General features: G+C 51.3%; 1 protein-coding gene across 2 annotated transcripts in view; it reads left to right on the top strand.

The window, feature by feature from the left end:
- ARNT2 (aryl hydrocarbon receptor nuclear translocator 2) overlaps positions 1 to 13,129 on the top strand; it is a 65,864-nt gene that overhangs the window by 32,891 nt on the left and 19,844 nt on the right. The gene's annotated exons all lie outside the window — the stretch shown is intronic.

The raw sequence follows: 13,129 nt of genomic DNA, 5'->3' as shown, positions 1-13,129 counted from the left end.
TGTTTAGATGACTTTTATAGACGGTTACAGTTCAGTATTAAAACTGTAGGTGCAGTTGGCAGCTCAGAATAGTCCGAACCAAACCTAAATGTGACTTTTACGTGAAAAATGATCTGTCCGTTGGAATTGTACATGAGAGAGAAGGACATGGACAGTGGTTTCCATCGGCTGGAGATGTCAACCTTCTTCAGTTATGAAGAACCCACGAGGTTTGTAAATGCCAGCAGTCTGTCTGGTGATCTTGTCTCCGTGATGCTGCCTATATGTGCACAAAACATAGGAAACAATCAGCAAAAACTTGTAGTAAAGATAATACTGTGTGCTTGAGGTATTATGGGCTACATCTGCACCCCAAAGAATTAATGTGAAACTAGGAGACTCTGTACCGCAGTAACAAGAAAAGGGCCATCGAACCCATTTATACATTTAGTAGTCAAGTTACTGTATATGTGCTCAAAACATTGCACATTCTGTGCTTGTATTCCTGTATATAAACATACTCATGTCACAGGCAAATATGTACATTTTTAGGTATATACTACCACTGCGTGATGGGACACAAGTGAGACTTAAGTAGTAGGAATGTCGGACGCATGGCCTGTAGTTTGTAGAGTTTATTATTATTAATAATAATAATAATAAGTATCTGATTTAAATTGCAGAATTTTAAGGATCACTGAGACTTCTGGAGTCAGAGTTTTAACAATGAGAAAATCTGGCACTTTTCTTGAGCTTTCTATAGTGCAGTATAACATAGCCGGGTAGGAGAGCGCTAGTGGGACAGACGGATAGAAGGACACACGTCAATGTATATATAGATCCTTACATGCGAATACTATGCAGGCTGTATATATGCATGTTGACATGGGCATACACAGATACTCAGGTTTATATCTTTGTATGTGAGTACATTAATGTGTATATTTTTGCCCCTCAGTAACTTATTTACATTCCTGAGCTCTTGCGTGTGTTGCTCTCTCCTGTGGGAGCAGAGATTTTGCTCACAAATTCTATATATAGCATTGTTTAGCCTGAAGCCAGCAGTTCTTTCGCTAATATATGGCAGGTGAAAATTCAGTGTTCCAGCACACGCGAAGGATCACTTGTTTCTGATTGTTTGTGTGTTCAGATCGGAAAGAGACCACTTACGTGACGCGATTACGAAATAAGACTGTTTGACCAAGCAAAAAATGAAAAAATGAAAATATGAAAAATGTACAATACAAACAAATCAGCAAAATGTAAACTAATTCTTTCCTAAATGTTGAGGGGAGAAATGGTAGGTTAGAGACGCCTTTAATCCTTATTAAAACAAACAAGCATTTTAGAAATTAAGTCCTGTTAACTGTGAATAATTGGGTTTCTCAAATCAAAGGATGCTTAGGACACGGTGATCCTAATGGGATCTTAGAGAAAGGGATGGGATGTTTTGTTACTCTAGTTAGGATTCTTATGACTGACACAAATACGGTATGATAGCAAGAAAGATAAGAAGTTAGGGGGAAATAAATGTCAAATACAAATGCAATATACAGAAATCATACATAGATATAAAGAGAACTAAGGGAGATAGAGAATGTCTTAAGACTAAGGTGAGTTCCGGGTACAAGATGTCATAGGTTCTAGTTTGGTTGGTGACCATTATCAAGAGGTACATTAAATTTGTCACAGGATATTGTGACTATTAGGAGACGCAACTTAGAGGGTTACTGAATTACTTTCTTTTCAAAGTACATGCAGAATTATCAAGAGATTTGTAGTATGTCAAGACGTTCTCGATGTCCCAAAGTGAGATGCGCTCCCAGGTATAGCTGTTCTGGAGAGGAGGATATTTTAAGGAAAGAAAGAGAGGCTGGATGGCAATGTTGCCCTGGCGTTGTTTGAATCCCATTGTTCTGTTGTGACCTTGGGAAACTCATTTTGTCTCGGATACCAAAAAACAGCATCAGAGAGAGTAGCTAGGACCCGTGTATGTGTGCCACATCAGAGAGAGTAGCTAGGACCCGTGTATGTGTGCCACATCAGAGAGAGTAGCTAGGACCCGTGTATGTGTGCCGCATCAGAGAGAGTAGCTAGGACCCGTGTATGTGTGCCACATCAGAGAGAGTAGCTAGGACCCGTGTATGTGTGCCGCATCAGAGAGAGTAGCTAGGACCCGTGTATGTGTGCCGCATCAGAGAGAGTAGCCAGGACCCGTGTATGTGTGCCACATCAGAGAGAGTAGCTAGGACCCGTGTATGTGTGCCGCATCAGAGAGAGTAGCTAGGACCCGTGTATGTGTGCCGCATCAGAGAGAGTAGCTAGGACCCGTGTATGTGTGCCGCATCAGAGAGAGTAGCTAGGACCCGTGTATGTGTGCCGCATCAGAGAGAGTAGCTAGGACCCGTGTATGTGTGCCGCATCAGAGAGAGTAGCTAGGACCCGTGTATGTGTGCCGCATCAGAGAGAGTAGCCAGGACCCGTGTATGTGTGCCGCATCAGAGAGAGTAGCTAGGACCCGTGTATGTGTGCCGCATCAGAGAGAGTAGCTAGGACCCGTGTATGTGTGCCGCATCAGTGAGAGTAGCTAGGACCCGTGTATGTGTGCCGCATCAGTGAGAGTAGGTAGGACCCGTGTATGTGTGCCACATCAGAGAGAGTAGCTAGGACCCGTGTATGTGTGCCACATCAGAGAGAGTAGCTAGGACCCGTGTATGTGTGCCGCATCAGAGAGAGTAGCTAGGACCCGTGTATGTGTGCCACATCAGAGAGAGTAGCTAGGACCCGTGTATGTGTGCCACATCAGAGAGAGTAGCTAGGACCCGTGTATGTGTGCCACATCAGAGAGAGTAGCTAGGACCCGTGTATGTGTGCCGCATCAGAGAGAGTAGCTAGGACCCGTGTATGTGTGCCGCATCAGTGAGAGTAGCTAGGACCAGTGTATGTGTGCCGCATCAGAGAGAGTAGCTAGGACCCGTGTATGTGTGCCGCATCAGAGAGAGTAGCTAGGACCCGTGTATGTGTGCCACATCAGAGAGAGTAGCTAGGACCCGTGTATGTGTGCCGCATCAGAGAGAGTAGCTAGGACCCGTGTATGTGTGCCACATCAGAGAGAGTAGCTAGGACCCGTGTATGTGTGCCGCATCAGAGAGAGTAGCTAGGACCAGTGTATGTGTGCCACATCAGAGAGAGTAGCTAGGACCCGTGTATGTGTGCCACATCAGCGAGAGTAGCTAGGACCCGTGTATGTGTGCCGCATCAGAGAGAGTAGCTAGGACCCGTGTATGTGTGCCACATCAGAGAGAGTAGCTAGGACCCGTGTATGTGTGCCGCATCAGAGAGAGTAGCTAGGCGTGTATGTGTGCCGCATCAGAGAGAGTAGCTAGGACCCGTGTATGTGTGCCACATCAGAGAGAGTAGCTAGGACCCGGGTATGTGTGCCACATCAGAGAAAGTAGCTAGGACCCGTGTATGTGTGCCGCATCAGAGAGAGTAGCTAGGACCCGTGTATGTGTGCCGCATCAGAGAGAGTAGCTAGGACCCGTGTATGTGTGCCGCATCAGAGAGAGTAGCCAGGACCCGTGTATGTGTGCCGCATCAGAGAGAGTAGCTAGGACCCGTGTATGTGTGCCGCATCAGAGAGAGTAGCTAGGACCAGTGTATGTGTGCCACATCAGAGAGAGTAGCTAGGACCCGTGTATGTGTGCCACATCAGCGAGAGTAGCTAGGACCCGTGTATGTGTGCCGCATCAGAGATAGTAGCTAGGACCCGTGTATGTGTGCCACATCAGAGAGAGTAGCTAGGACCCGTGTATGTGTGCCGCATCAGAGAGAGTAGCTAGGCGTGTATGTGTGCCGCATCAGAGAGAGTAGCTAGGACCCGTGTATGTGTGCCACATCAGAGAGAGTAGCTAGGACCCGGGTATGTGTGCCACATCAGAGAGAGTAGCTAGGACCCGTGTATGTGTGCCGCATCAGAGAGAGTAGCTAGGCGTGTATGTGTGCCACATCAGAGAGAGTAGCTAGGACCCGTGTATGTGTGCCGCATCAGAGAGAGTAGCTAGGACCAGTGTATGTGTGCCGCATCAGAGAGAGTAGCTAGGACCCGTGTATGTGTGCCACATCAGAGAGAGTAGCTAGGACCCGTGTATGTGTGCCACATCAGAGAGAGTAGCTAGGACCCGTGTATGTGTGCCGCATCAGAGAGAGTAGCCAGGACCCGTGTATGTGTGCCGCATCAGAGAGAGTAGCTAGGACCCGTGTATGTGTGCCGCATCAGAGAGAGTAGCTAGGACCCGTGTATGTGTGCCGCATCAGAGAGAGTAGCTAGGACCCGTGTATGTGTGCCGCATCAGAGAGAGTAGCTAGGACCCGTGTATGTGTGCCGCATCAGTGAGAGTAGCTAGGACCCGTGTATGTGTGCCGCATCAGTGAGAGTAGGTAGGACCCGTGTATGTGTGCCACATCAGAGAGAGTAGCTAGGACCCGTGTATGTGTGCCACATCAGAGAGAGTAGCTAGGACCCGTGTATGTGTGCTGCATCAGAGAGAGTAGCTAGGCGTGTATGTGTGCCACATCAGAGAGAGTAGCTAGGACCCGTGTATGTGTTCCGCATCAGAGAGAGTAGCTAGGACCCGTGTATGTGTGCCGCATCAGAGAGAGTAGCTAGGACCCGTGTATGTGTGCCGCATCAGAGAGAGTAGCTAGGACCCGTGTATGTGTGCCGCATCAGAGAGAGTAGCTAGGACCCGTGTATGTGTGCCGCATCAGAGAGAGTAGCTAGGACCCGTGTATGTGTGCCGCATCAGAGAGAGTAGCTAGGACCCGTGTATGTGTGCCGCATCAGTGAGAGTAGCTAGGACCCGTGTATGTGTGCCGCATCAGAGAGAGTAGCTAGGACCCGTGTATGTGTGCCGCATCAGAGAGAGTAGCTAGGACCCGTGTATGTGTGCCGCATCAGAGAGAGTAGCTAGGACCCGTGTATGTGTGCCGCATCAGAGAGAGTAGCTAGGACCCGTGTATGTGTGCCGCATCAGAGAGAGAGCTAGGACCCGTGTATGTGTGCCGCATCAGAGAGAGAGCTAGGACCCGTGTATGTGTGCCGCATCAGAGAGAGAGCTAGGACCCGTGTATGTGTGCCGCATCAGAGAGAGAGCTAGGTCCCGTGTATGTGTGCCGCATCAGAGAGAGTAGCCAGGACCCGTGTATGTGTGCCGCATCAGAGAGAGTAGCTAGGACCCGTGTATGTGTGCCGCATCAGAGAGAGTAGCCAGGACCCGTGTATGTGTGCCGCATCAGAGAGAGTAGCTAGGACCCGTGTATGTGTGCCGCATCAGAGAGAGTAGCTAGGACCCGTGTATGTGTGCCGCATCAGAGAGAGTAGCTAGGACCCGTGTATGTGTGCCGCATCAGAGAGAGTAGCTAGGACCCGTGTATGTGTGCCGCATCAGTGAGAGTAGCTAGGACCCGTGTATGTGTGCCGCATCAGTGAGAGTAGGTAGGACCCGTGTATGTGTGCCACATCAGAGAGAGTAGCTAGGACCCGTGTATGTGTGCCACATCAGAGAGAGTAGCTAGGACCCGTGTATGTGTGCCGCATCAGAGAGAGTAGCTAGGACCCGTGTATGTGTGCCACATCAGAGAGAGTAGCTAGGACCCGTGTATGTGAGCCACATCAGAGAGAGTAGCTAGGACCCGTGTATGTGTGCCGCATCAGAGAGAGTAGCTAGGCGTGTATGTGTGCCGCATCAGAGAGAGTAGCTAGGACCCGTGTATGTGTGCCACATCAGAGAGAGTAGCTAGGACCCGTGTATGTGTGCCACATCAGAGAGAGTAGCTAGGACCCGTGTATGTGTGCCGCATCAGAGAGAGTAGCTAGGCGTGTATGTGTGCCGCATCAGAGAGAGTAGCTAGGACCCGTGTATGTGTGCCGCATCAGAGAGAGTAGCTAGGACCCGTGTATGTGTGCCGCATCAGAGAGAGTAGCTAGGACCCGTGTATGTGTGCCGCATCAGAGAGAGTAGCTAGGACCCGTGTATGTGTGCCGCATCAGAGAGAGTAGCTAAGACCCGTGTATGTGTGCCGCATCAGAGAGAGTAGCTAGGACCCGTGTATGTGTGCCGCATCAGAGAGAGTAGCTAGGACCCGTGTATGTGTGCCACATCAGAGAGAGTAGCTAGGACCCGTGTATGTGTGCCACATCAGAGAGAGTAGCTAGGACCCGTGTATGTGTGCCGCATCAGAGAGAGTACCTAGGACCAGTGTATGTGTGCCGCATCAGAGAGAGTAGCTAGGACCCGTGTATGTGTGCCACATCAGCGAGAGTAGCTAGGACCCGTGTATGTGTGCCGCATCAGAGAGAGTAGCTAGGACCTGTGTATGTGTGCCACATCAGAGAGAGTAGCTAGGACCCGTGTATGTGTGCCGCATCAGAGAGAGTAGCTAGGCGTGTATGTGTGCCGCATCAGAGAGAGTAGCTAGGAACCGTGTATGTGTGCCACATCAGAGAGAGTAGCTAGGACCCGGGTATGTGTGCCACATCAGAGAGAGTAGCTAGGACCCGTGTATGTGTGCCGCATCAGAGAGAGTAGCTAGGCGTGTATGTGTACCACATCAGAGAGAGTAGCTAGGACCCGTGTATGTGTGCCGCATCAGAGAGAGTAGCTAGGACCAGTGTATGTGTGCCACATCAGAGAGAGTAGCTAGGACCCGTGTATGTGTGCCACATCAGAGAGAGTAGCTAGGACCCGTGTATGTGTGCCACATCAGAGAGAGTAGCTAGGACCCGTGTATGTGTGCCGCATCAGAGAGAGTAGCTAGGCGTGTATGTGTGCCACATCAGAGAGAGTAGCTAGGACCCGTGTATGTGTTCCGCATCAGAGAGAGTAGCTAGGACCCGTGTATGTGTGCCGCATCAGAGAGAGTAGCTAGGACCCGTGTATGTGTGCCGCATCAGAGAGAGTAGCTAGGACCCGTGTATGTGTGCCGCATCAGAGAGAGTAGCTAGGACCCGTGTATGTGTGCCGCATCAGAGAGAGTAGCTAGGACCCGTGTATGTGTGCCGCATCAGAGAGAGTAGCTAGGACCCGTGTATGTGTGCCGCATCAGTGAGAGTAGCTAGGACCCGTGTATGTGTGCCGCATCAGAGAGAGTAGCTAGGACCCGTGTATGTGTGCCGCATCAGAGAGAGTAGCTAGGACCCGTGTATGTGTGCCGCATCAGAGAGAGAGCTAGGACCCGTGTATGTGTGCCGCATCAGAGAGAGTAGCTAGGACCCGTGTATGTGTGCCGCATCAGAGAGAGAGCTAGGACCCGTGTATGTGTGCCGCATCAGAGAGAGAGCTAGGACCCGTGTATGTGTGCCGCATCAGAGAGAGAGCTAGGACCCGTGTATGTGTGCCGCATCAGAGAGAGAGCTAGGTCCCGTGTATGTGTGCCGCATCAGAGAGAGAGCTAGGACCCGTGTATGTGTGCCGCATCAGAGAGAGTAGCTAGGACCCGTGTATGTGTGCCGCATCAGTGAGAGTAGCTAGGACCCGTGTATGTGTGCCGCATCAGAGAGAGAGCTAGGACCCGTGTATGTGTGCCGCATCAGAGAGAGTAGCTAGGACCCGTGTATGTGTGCCGCATCAGAGAGAGTAGCTAGGACCCGTGTATGTGTGCCGCATCAGAGAGAGTAGCTAGGACCCGTGTATGTGTGCCGCATCAGAGAGAGTAGCTAGGCGTGTATGTGTGCCGCATCAGAGAGAGTAGCTAGGCGTGTATGTGTGCCACATCAGAGAGAGTAGCTAGGCGTGTATGTGTGCCGCATCAGAGAGAGTAGCTAGGCGTGTATGTGTGCCGCATCAGAGAGAGTAGCTAGGACCCGTGTATGTGTGCCGCATCAGAGAGAGTAGCTAGGACCCGTGTATGTGTGCCGCATCAGAGAGACTAGCTAGGCGTGTATGTGTGCCGCATCAGAGAGAGTAGCTAGGCGTGTATGTGTGCCGCATCAGAGAGAGTAGCTAGGCGTGTATGTGTGCCACATCAGAGAGAGTAGCTAGGCGTGTATGTGTGCCGCATCAGAGAGAGTAGCTAGGACCCGTGTATGTGTGCCGCATCAGAGAGAGTAGCTAGGACCCGTGTATGTGTGCCGCATCAGAGAGAGTAGCTAGGACCCGTGTATGTGTGCCGCATAAGAGAGAGTAGCTAGGACCCGTGTATGTGTGCCGCATCAGAGAGAGTAGCTAGGACCCGTGTATGTGTGCCGCATCAGAGAGAGTAGCTAGGACCCGTGTATGTGTGCCGCATCAGAGAGAGTAGCTAGGACCCGTGTATGTGTGCCGCATCAGAGAGAGAGCTAGGACCCGTGTATGTGTGCCGCATCAGAGAGAGAGCTAGGACCCGTGTATGTGTGCCGCATCAGAGAGAGAGCTAGGACCCGTGTATGTGTGCCGCATCAGAGAGAGAGCTAGGACCCGTGTATGTGTGCCGCATCAGAGAGAGAGCTAGGACCCGTGTATGTGTGCCGCATCAGAGAGAGAGCTAGGACCCGTGTATGTGTGCCGCATCAGAGAGAGTAGCTAGGACCCGTGTATGTGTGCCGCATCAGAGAGAGTAGCTAGGACACGTGTATGTGTGCCACATCAGTGAGAGTAGCTAGGACCCGTGTATGTGTGCCGCATCAGAGAGAGTAGCTAGGACCCGTGTATGTGTGCCGCATCAGAGAGAGTAGCTAGGCGTGTATGTGTGCCGCATCAGAGAGAGTAGCTAGGCGTGTATGTGTGCCACATCAGAGAGAGTAGCTAGGCGTGTATGTGTGCCGCATCAGAGAGAGTAGCTAGGCGTGTATGTGTGCCGCATCAGAGAGAGTAGCTAGGACCCGTGTATGTGTGCCGCATCAGAGAGAGTAGCTAGGAGTGTATGTGTGCCGCATCAGAGAGAGTAGCTAGGCGTGTATGTGTGCCGCATCAGAGAGAGTAGCTAGGCGTGTATGTGTGCCACATCAGAGAGAGTAGCTAGGCGTGTATGTGTGCCGCATCAGAGAGAGTAGCTAGGCGTGTATGTGTGCCGCATCAGAGAGAGTAGCTAGGACCCGTGTATGTGTGCCGCATCAGAGAGAGTAGCTAGGACCCGTGTATGTGTGCCGCATCAGAGAGAGTAGCTAGGACCCGTGTATGTGTGCCGCATCAGAGAGAGTAGCTAGGACCCGTGTATGTGTGCCGCATCAGAGAGAGTAGCTAGGACCCGTGTATGTGTGCCGCATCAGTGAGAGTAGCTAGGACCCGTGTATGTGTGCTGCATCAGAGAGAGTAGCTAGGACTCGTGTATGTGTGCCGCATCAGAGAGAGTAGCTAGGACCCGTGTGTATGTGTGCCGCATCAGAGAGAGTAGCTAGGACCCGTGTATGTGTGCCACATCAGAGAGAGTAGCTAGGACCCGTGTATGTGTGCCACATCAGAGAGAGTAGCTAGGACCCGTGTATGTGTGCCACATCAGAGAGAGTAGCTAGGACCCGTGTATGTGTGCCGCATCAGAGAGAGTAGCTAGGACCCGTGTATGTGTGCCGCATCAGAGAGAGTAGCTAGGCGTGTATGTGTGCCGCATCAGAGAGAGCACTAGGACCCGTGTATGTGTGCCGCATCAGAGAGAGTAGCTAGGCGTGTATGTGTGCCGCATCAGAGAGAGCGCTAGGACCCGTGTATGTGTGCCGCATCAGAGAGAGTAGCTAGGCGTGTATGTGTGCCGGATCAGAGAGAGTAGCTAGGCGTGTATGTGTGCCGCATCAGAGAGAGTAGCTAGGCGTGTATGTGTGCCGCATCAGAGAGAGTAGCTAGGACCTGTGTATGTGTGCCGCATCAGAGAGAGAGCTAGGACCCGTGTATGTGTGCCACATCAGAGAGAGTAGCTAGGCGTGTATGTGTGCCGCATCAGAGAGAGTAGCTAGGACCCGTGTATGTGTGCCACATCAGAGAGAGAGCTAGGACCCGTGTATGTGTGCCGCATCAGAGAGAGTAGCTAGGACCCGTGTATGTGTGCCGCATCAGAGAGAGTAGCTAGGACCCGTGTATGTGTGCCACATCAGAGAGAGTAGCTAGGCGTGTATGTGTGCCGCATCAGAGAGAGTAGCTAGGACCCGTGTATGTGTGCCGCATCAGAGAGAGTAGCTAGGACCCGTGTATGTGTGCCACATCAGAGAGAGTAGCTAGGACCCGTGTATGTGTGCCGCATCAGAGAGAGTAGCTAGGACCCGTGTATGTGTGCCACATCAGAGAGAGTAGCTAGGACCCGTGTATGTGTGCCGCATCAAAGAGAGTAGCTAGGACCCGTGTATGTGTGCGGCATCAGAGAGAGTAGCTAGGACCCGTGTATGTGTGCCGCATCAGAGAGAGTAGCTAGGCGTGTATGTGTGCCGCATCAGAGAGAGCACTAGGACCCGTGTATGTGTGCCGCATCAGAGAGAGTAGCTAGGCGTGTATGTGTGCCGCATCAGAGAGAGCGCTAGGACCCGTGTATGTGTGCCGCATCAGAGAGAGTAGCTAGGCGTGTATGTGTGCCGGATCAGAGAGAGTAGCTAGGCGTGTATGTGTGCCGCATCAGAGAGAGTAGCTAGGCGTGTATGTGTGCCGCATCAGAGAGAGTAGCTAGGACCTGTGTATGTGTGCCGCATCAGAGAGAGAGCTAGGACCCGTGTATGTGTGCCACATCAGAGAGAGTAGCTAGGCGTGTATGTGTGCCGCATCAGAGAGAGTAGCTAGGACCCGTGTATGTGTGCCACATCAGAGAGAGAGCTAGGACCCGTGTATGTGTGCCGCATCAGAGAGAGTAGCTAGGACCCGTGTATGTGTGCCGCATCAGAGAGAGTAGCTAGGACCCGTGTATGTGTGCCACATCAGAGAGAGTAGCTAGGCGTGTATGTGTGCCGCATCAGAGAGAGTAGCTAGGACCCGTGTATGTGTGCCGCATCAGAGAGAGTAGCTAGGACCCGTGTATGTGTGCCACATCAGAGAGAGTAGCTAGGACCCGTGTATGTGTGCCGCATCAGAGAGAGTAGCTAGGACCCGTGTATGTGTGCCACATCAGAGAGAGTAGCTAGGACCCGTGTATGTGTGCCGCATCAAAGAGAGTAGCTAGGACCCGTGTATGTGTGCGGCATCAGAGAGAGTAGCTAGGACCCGTGTATGTGTGCCGCATCAGAGAGAGTAGCTAGGACCCGTGTATGTGTGCCGCATCAGAGAGAGTAGCTAGGACCCGTGTATGTGTGCCGCATCAGAGAGAGTAGCTAGGACCCGTGTATGTGTGCCGCATCAGAGAGAGTAGCTAGGACCCGTGTATGTGTGCCGCATCAGAGAGAGAGCTAGGACCCGTGTATGTGTGCCACATCAGAGAGAGTAGCTAGGACCCGTGTATGTGTGCCGCATCAGAGAGAGTAGCTAGGACCCGTGTATGTGTGCCGCATCAGAGAGAGTAGCTAGGCGGGTATGTGTGCCACATCAGAGAGAGAGCTAGGACCCGTGTATGTGTGCCACATCAGAGAGAGTAGCTAGGACCCGTGTATGTGTGCCGCATCAGAGAGAGTAGCTAGGACCCGTGTATGTGTGCCGCATCAGAGAGAGTAGCTAGGACCCGTGTATGTGTGCCGCATCAGAGAGAGAGCTAGGACCCGTGTATGTGTGCCGCATCAGAGAGAGTAGCTAGGACCCGTGTATGTGTGCCGCATCAGAGAGAGTAGCTAGGACCCGTGTATGTGTGCCACATCAGAGAGAGTAGCTAGGCGTGTATGTGTGCCGCATCAGAGAGAGTAGCTAGGACCCGTGTATGTGTGCCGCATCAGAGAGAGTAGCTAGGCGTGTATGTGTGCCACATCAGAGAGAGTAGCTAGGCGGGTATGTGTGCCGCATCAGAGAGAGAGCTAGGACCCGTGTATGTGTGCCGCATCAGAGAGAGTAGCTAGGCGGGTATGTGTGCCACATCAGAGAGAGTAGCTAGGCGGGTATGTGTGCCGCATCAGAGAGAGAGCTAGGACCCGTGTATGTGTGCCGCATCAGAGAGAGTAGCTAGGCGGGTATGTGTGCCTTGCAGCTTGTCTATGACCAATGAAAGAAATATGACACTATTTGCATGTGAATTATATTTCTTTGTATGGCTTAAATATGCCGTGAACACCTTATTCCTCCAAGAAACAGGAACCCCAAAAGTTTAGTTACCAGCATGTAATCCCACTAATAGGCCAGTTGTGTCGAGGTGGTTGGAATAGATTGATTGATTGATTGAGTTAGAGAAATTGATCATCTTAAATATTGCAGAGCAGATCCGTTTTGCATGGCGACCACTCGGAAATCTTTATATTTGTCTTTTCATATCCTATTTATCTTTGCAATACAATAACCATACATATCTGGCACCTCGTCAGGCGGGGAGATGTACATTTTCCATTGCCATGTGTTAAAAGCCAGATCCCGGGCTGCGCCTGCCAAGGCTTTCACTCCGTGGCTGCTTTATAAGTGTCATGGATTTGTTCGGCAGTAGCTTGAAGACCGTCCCATAAAAGGAAAGTGTAACTGAAATCACATCTGGCAGTCACAGCAGAGACCTGACTGCCACAGCCTCTTTCCATTAACCCATTTACCGGCAACCTCTTGCACTGCAGATATCACACCGCACTTTAGAAGTGTATTGGTATACCCGGCAGAGGCAGTCACTGGCAGTGCACTGAATACTCACCGCGGTGACCGGTGAGGGATAGCGATCCGGGGTGAAATGAGACCAGCTGGCAATCACATTTTAACCTCTTCGACTACGGGGAGCCAAGCTTATATATGGTGATGTTTCATGTAGCGGTAACATTGTGTTGGGGCGAGAGGGGCGAGAGGGGCATTATCAGATGCTAACCCAAATTCTGCTTCCAAGTATAGGGGGTTACCTCGTGCGTTCGGCCGTTTCTGACTGTGTGTGAGAGGGTTATACCGCTGTCTTTATTTCCTGTTTATTCCACTGCCATCAGACAGTTGGATTTGTAGCTCTCTGGGACGAGCTTCTTTAGTGTCTTCTACTTATAACATTTGTTTCAAATAAATAGAAATATGAAGCAATAATATGTGACACAGGGCCTGCCGGCTCTGGCAATCCTCCTTCTGGTGGTATTTCTTTGGCTGTCCTAAGCAGGCGCGTC

The sequence above is a fragment of the Ascaphus truei genome, chromosome 18 (genome assembly GCF_040206685.1).
Source record: "Ascaphus truei isolate aAscTru1 chromosome 18, aAscTru1.hap1, whole genome shotgun sequence".
Taxonomy (NCBI): Eukaryota; Metazoa; Chordata; class Amphibia; order Anura; family Ascaphidae; genus Ascaphus; species Ascaphus truei.
The sequence above is the reverse complement of the archived record's forward strand: the minus strand, read 5'-3'. Positions and strand labels throughout refer to the sequence as shown.